Source organism: Dendrobates tinctorius, unplaced genomic scaffold, assembly GCF_039654945.1.
Source record: "Dendrobates tinctorius isolate UK_male_01 unplaced genomic scaffold, ASM3965494v1 ptg000011l, whole genome shotgun sequence".
In the NCBI taxonomy this organism is placed as follows: Eukaryota; Metazoa; Chordata; class Amphibia; order Anura; family Dendrobatidae; genus Dendrobates; species Dendrobates tinctorius.
This window is the reverse complement of record NW_027361679.1, coordinates 127,613,425-127,620,000: the sequence shown is the minus strand read 5'-3', so window position 1 is coordinate 127,620,000 and position 6,576 is coordinate 127,613,425. Positions and strand designations below refer to the sequence as shown.

At 49.3% G+C, this 6,576-nt stretch overlaps 1 protein-coding gene across 2 annotated transcripts in view; it reads right to left on the bottom strand.

Moving 5' to 3' along the window:
• Positions 1 to 5,335, bottom strand: part of LOC141050849 (guanine nucleotide-binding protein subunit alpha-15-like) — a 157,911-nt gene extending 152,576 nt beyond the window's left edge. Inside the window, exon 1 of one of the 2 annotated variants that reach the window (XM_073547529.1) lies at positions 5,201 to 5,335. The gene's annotated coding sequence lies outside the window, so the exon portion shown is untranslated. The remainder of the gene's footprint in view (positions 1 to 5,200) is intronic. The other variant, XM_073547533.1, reaches the window with a different exon arrangement.
• Positions 5,336 to 6,576: the final 1,241 nt, after the last annotated feature.

Genomic DNA, 6,576 nt, shown 5'->3' with positions numbered 1-6,576 from the left:
ATTGAAACAACACCTCAGCAATATCATTGCTGAACAACACATAAGTCTCCATCCCAAAGCCACCCACTTTGGGATACATAACAGTCATTCCGTATTCTGCCATTCATCCTTTCTCCTGGGACATCCACACAGCGCCCCCTAGCGGACTCAGTGGTTACTACACAATATATATACAGTATATATATATATATATATATATATAATCTATCGTGTTATAACTTTTTCATTGCTCATTGCATGTGGCACTTTATTCAACACTTGAGAAGTGGATTGATATATGTGGGAGTCCTCCTCCCATGGCCCGACGAAATGCGTTAAATCTCAAGAAACCTCCTATAAAGTAGATAGTATATTTCGCAGACACAGTTTCAGGCCTGGCGGGTGAACTTACATACAAGATGCTGGAGATGTGGAACCGGAGATGATGACTATCTACATCTATGGTGGACCTTCCCAATTATAAACCGCTTTTGGGCACTAACGGAAAAAATTATTCAAGACATAATGGGAAAAAAGGCAAAACTGACACCCGAAACTGCGTTGCTGAACTTTCCAGTGTGGCCTGGGCATTATTGGTTAATAATATTCCAGTCTGTTTAATGATATGTTTTAAAATTCAATAAAAGGAACATTGAAAAGATATATAGGGGAGTCCTGAAAAATCTTTTTAACACATCCTTTGATATTTGGTAACCTCATGTTTGTATATTGCACTTTTTTGATTACCACTATTTATACATGTGTGATATTATTTTTTCAAGAATTTAGCACTGTGCACTTCACATTGTTATATATATATATATACATACACAGTATATTAGCTATGAACCCATTCTATGCCCAGGTGATGAGCATTTTTATTGGCATATGGTTTCCCATCCTGGTATGTGCTGCCCCCCTCCTATCCTGGTATGAATGGTACCCCTCATCCCCCAATCCTGGTATGCATGGTCCTCTCTCTCCCATGTCCTGGTATGCATGGTCCTCTCACCCCCTTATCCTGGTATCCATGGTCCTCTCACCCCCCTATCCTGGTATGCATGGTCCTCTCACCCCCCCTATCCTGGTATGCATGGTTCTCACACACCCCTATCCTGGTATGCATGGTCCTTTCACCCCCCTATACTGGTATGCATGGTCCTCTCACCCCCCAATCCTGGTATGCATGGTCCCCTCACCCCCCTATCCTGGTATGCATGGTCCTCTCTCTCCCGTATCCTGATATGCATGGTCCTCTCACCGCCCCCTATCCTGGTATGCATGGTCCTCTCACCCCCCTATCCTGGTATGCATGGTCCTCTCCCCCCCATCCTGGTATGCATGGTCCTCTAACCTCCCTTTCCTGGATGCATGGTCCTCTCACCCCCCTATCCTGGTATGCATGGTCCCCTCACCCCCATTCCTGGTATGTATGGTCCTCTCATCCCCCTTTTCCTGGTATGCATGGTCCTCTCATCCCCCAAACCTGGTATGCATGGTCCCCTCACCCCCAAATCCTGGTATGCATGCTACCCTTCACCCCCCAATCCTGGTATGAATGGTCCTCTCACCCCCCAATCCTGGTTTGCCTGGTCACCTCACCCCCTTATCCTGGTATGCATTGTGCTCTCACCCCCCTATCCTGGTATACATGCTACCCCTCACCCCCAATCCTGGTATACATGGTCCCCCTCACACCCCTTTCCTGGTATGCATGGTTCCCTCATCCCCCTTTTAGTGGTATGCATGGTCCCCTCACCCCCCTTTCGTGGTATGCATGGTCCCCTCACACCCCTATCGTGGCATGCATGGTCCCCTCACCCCCCTTTTTGTGGTATGCATGGTCCCCTCACCCCCTTTCCTGGTATGCATAGTCCCCTCACCCACCTTTTGTGTTATGCAGGGTCCCCTCACCCCCCAATCCTGGTATGCATGGTCCACTCACCCCCCAATCCTGGTATGCATGGTCCACTCACCCCCCAATCCTGGTATGCATGGTCCTCTCACCCCCCTATCCTGGTATGCATGGTCCCCTCACCCCCCAATCCTGGTATGCATGGTCCACTCATCCCCCTTTCCTGGTATGCATGGTGCTCTCACCCCCCTTTCCTAGTATGCATGGTCCTCTCACCCCCCCTTTCCTGGCATGCATGCTCCTCTCATCCCCCTTTCCTGGTATGCATGGTCCTCTCACCCCCCAATTCTGATATGCATGGTCCTCTCACCCACAATCCTGATATGCATGCTACCCCTCACCCCCCTATCCTGGTATGCATGTCTGGCTGTCCGGCGTCATTTTCTTCAAAAGGTCAGAGAAGTGTGGGATTGTGCGGCCGTAATTGGCGCCCGATTTCGGCGCCAAAACCCGCCATCTCCTGACTTCACGGCGAATACCCAATCAGTAATCTTTTGTGCCGTGCTGTGAGGAGAAGGCATGTTGTTGCTCCGGAATCGGCGCCTGCGCATTCCTCTCTTTCCGGCGCCATTATCTTGAAGACACACTACAGTGTGAAGACAGTGTGTCTTCCACAAAATGGCGCCGGAAAGCGAGGACTGCGCATGCCCCACTTCTGGCGCCACAACCCGCCCTCTCCTGTCATCACAGCAAGATGCAAGACCCCGCGGCCACACCGAATCAGTAAGGTGTTGTGCCGGGGATCTCCTGGGAAGGTGTGTGTGCCGGCGATCTCCTGGGGGGGAGCGTGTGCCAGCGATCTCCTGGGGGGTGCATCACTCTGTCTGGAGCCAGACTGCGCAGGCGCGTCGCACTTGTGCAGTCTATAAAGGCTTCAGACAGAGTGACGCTTAGCCCGTTACATTATAGATACTTGGTACTACGTATATGTACATCCTTTCTTTGGAATTAACTTGCTGTGGTATACCTATTATCTGGATTATATGTGTAATTTATATTCTTACTCCCTTTCCATTTTTTGCTATCTGTGGACCTTTTTATGTGTTATTTATTATGCATACATTTTTTTATCTGATTACTATTTTTTTACCGTGCAGCTGTTTATTGCAGGCAGTGTAAAATTTATTGATAATAAAGATATTTTTATTGGATGATTTTTATTTTTCTGTCCCAATTATTTTTTTAATTTTATTTGATTGATCATTGCTCCAGCACCTGTTTTAATTTTCTGGATAATAGATGTGTCTTTTCTGAGGCAACTGCAGTCTGCTATTTTTAGGCTGGGGGTGCCAATATCTATGGCCCCTTACCAGCTTGAGAATAGCAGCCCCCATCTGTTTGCTTTAGCTTGGCTGGTTGTCAAAATAGGGGGGACCTCACGCCGTTTTTTTTAATTATTTATTTAAATAATTAAAAAATAGGGAGTGGGGACCCCTCTATTCTTGATAACCATCCTTGCTGAAAGCTGACGGTTGCAGTCCGCAGCTGTAAGTTTTATCTGGCTGGTTATCAAAAATACAGGTGAACCCCACATGAGGGCCGGAATGGCCATCGGGCATTTCTGGCAAATGCCAGAATGGTCGGTCCCTCTATTGGGCTGCTCGATCACCTCCACGCCCTCTTCAGTATGCATATCGGGCAGCATAAGCTTACCGGGCACACACAATCACGCTGCACTGATGAAACCAGCCGGACCAGGGGGTGGTGCTGGGCTTTTCTGTGCCGGGCCCCATCGTTTCCTCAGTCTATTTTCCTACCTGTGTTTGTGTTTTCATCTTGTCTCACCGACAATATATGTTTGGGGGCTATCTATTCCTTTGGGGTCTGCTCTGGGGCAGTTTAGATTTCCCCTTTCTTGCTTTAGGCTTAATTAGCTCTCCAGCTGTGCCGAGGCGGCTAGGATCATCGTAGGTACGCTCCATGGCTACTGCTAGTTGTGTGGACAGAATCAGGGGTCTGCATCCGCTTAGGGTATGTGCACACGCTGCGGATTGCAGTGCGGATTTAGCCGTGTGGATTTTGTAAAATCTGCAGGTAAAACTGCAGGTCAAAAGACCTGCGGTTTTACCTGTGGATTGCTCTGCGGTTTTGCCCTGCGGTTTTTCATCTTCTCAATGGAGGAGATGGCAAACCGCAGCGGAATCCGCAGAAAGAATTGACATGTCAATTCTTTCTGCGGTTTCAAAACCGCAGAAAAACCACGTGGAAAAATCCGCACCGTCTGCACTGCGGTTTTGTATTCCCATAGGGAATAATGGTACTGTACACCGCAGCAAAAACTGCTGCGGACCCGCAGCGGCCAAATCTGCTGCGGAACCGCAGCAGAATCCCCAGCGTGTGCACACACCCTTAGTTACCAACCTCTCTGGTTTTCTGTGGCTTAGCCTGGCCTGCTATCCTCCTTGGTGACCCATTCAAAACATGAGCCGTGTGTTTACGGAGTGGAGCTGATCCATGTGTGTACAGGGTGTATGGAGCGGAGCCGTGTGTGTACAAGGTGTACAGAGAGGAGCCGTGTGTCTACAAGGTGTACGGAGCAGAGCCATGTGTGTACAAGGTGTACGGATTGGAGCCCTGTGTGTACAAAGTGTATGGAGCTGAGCCATCTGTTTACAAGGTGTACTGAGCGGAGCCCTGTGTTTACAAAGTATACGGAGCTGAGCTGTGCGTGTACAGCATGTATGGAGTGGAGCCACATGTGTACGAGGTATATAGAGTGGAGCCATGTGTGTACAAGGTGTACAGAGCTGTGTGTACGAGGTGTATGGAGCAAAGCTGCATGTGTACAAGGCTTGCAGAGTGGAGCCATGTGTGTACAAGGTGTACAGAGCGTGGCCGCGTGTGTATGAGGTGTACAGAGCGGAGCCGCGTGCGTACGAGGTGTACGGAGCAGAGCAGCGTGTGTACAAGGTGTACGAAGTGGAGATGTGTACGAGGTGTACGGAGCAGAGCCATGTGTACGAAGTGTACGGAGCAGAGCCGTGTGTGTATGAGGTGTACGGAATGGAGATGTGTACAGAGCGGAGTCGTGTGTGTATGAGGTGTACAGAGCGGAGCCGCGTGTGTATGAGGTGTACAGAGCAGAGCTGCGTGTGTACAAGGTGTACGAAGCGGAGATGTATATGAGGTGTAAAGAGCAGAGCCATGTGTACGAAGTGTATGGGCAGAGCCGTGTGTGTACAAGGTTGCAGAGCGGAGCTGTCATGTCCGCCATGTCTGTTTTGTCTCAAGAACTCCTGGAGCGATGTGCATGCGCATATCTTGTCTGCTATTCTGTTCGTTCCCTAGAGCAGTGTGCACACTCACCTCATGTCTGAGCTGCAGGATGCCTGCGTTTCTGCTCTGTCTTCTGTGATCTTCTTGTCATGTCTCGAAGCTCTGATCAGGTGTCCCTGTCTGGATCCTGCACTGTCTGGTTCTGCAATCATCTCGTCATGTCTGGAACGCTGATCATGTGACCTTTCCTAGGATCTTGCACTGTCTGGTTTGGTAATCATCTCATCATGTCTGGAACTCTGATCATGTGACCTGTCTAGGTTTCAGCACTGATTCTGCAGTCGTCTCGTCATGTCTGGAACTCCGATCATGTGACTACGCTCTGTTATCCCGTGGATCTGAACCCAGAAGTGCTCCCCTGGTCCTGACCTGGAAGAGGAGGTGCTATGCCCTATATCAGGCCGCCCCTTCCTATGCTCTGGGCCTGAGTATTGTGTGGTGTCCCTGCATGGCTGCTTGGTCTGTGGGGCGCTCACTCTATTCTGTGCCCTTGCACGCTGCTCTGTCGTGCATCTCTGCACACGCTCCATGCTCGTATTCCGTCTCTGGTCTCGTCTCGTGTCTTGTCTAGTGTTTGTCCTTTGTGCCATGTTCTGTCCCTGCTCTGCTTTGCCTTGTAGTCCTTGTTTGCTCTGCTTCTGTTCTGTGTTTCGGTCCTCGTGTCATGTCGCGCTCTGCTTTGTGGCTTCAGGTACCCTGCCTCTGTCTCTGTCCCTGGCGTGTCTCTACACGTGCAGGCCTCCGCTCTGAACCTGTCCCTGGCATGTCTCTACATGTGCAGGCCTCCGCTCTGAACCTGTCCCTGGCGTGTCTCTACATGTGCAGGCCTCCGCTCTAAACCTCTCCCTGGCGTGTTTCTACACGTGCAGGCCTCGCTCTGAACCTCTGCCTGGCGTGTCTCTACACGTGCAGGCCTCGCTCTGTACCCTGTCTAGTCCCAGGGTCCTTCCTTGGCCCGGCTCTGGGCTTCGGCCTACGCTCCGCTGCTAGCCCTCCGTCAGGCGCAATATAGATTCTGCTCAGTTCATGCGCAATGTGCCTGACAAGCACAGGTCAGAAAACCACCTATAGTAGCTACATATTTCAATTTCAGGACTATAGAAGTAGTCAGTGACCTTCATAGGAATGTATTAAAAGAGATTACACCAAATCAGATGCAAAAAAAAATATTTATTAACCATAAACTTATTAAAACTAAAAGTACCACTTTTCGGTAGTACCGCCAAATAGGCTCCAGTTATCTTTACTTAACTATTGCTTAAATATAAAATTATGGAAAAAAACTTAAAGGATATTGCACTTAGATGTTACTTAATTATTTTCTACTCATCTTCAGTGGTTTCAATTGCAGCAGAAGCAGCACAGGTACACTTAGAAAAGCAAGGCTGGCAGACGAAAGTTGCATG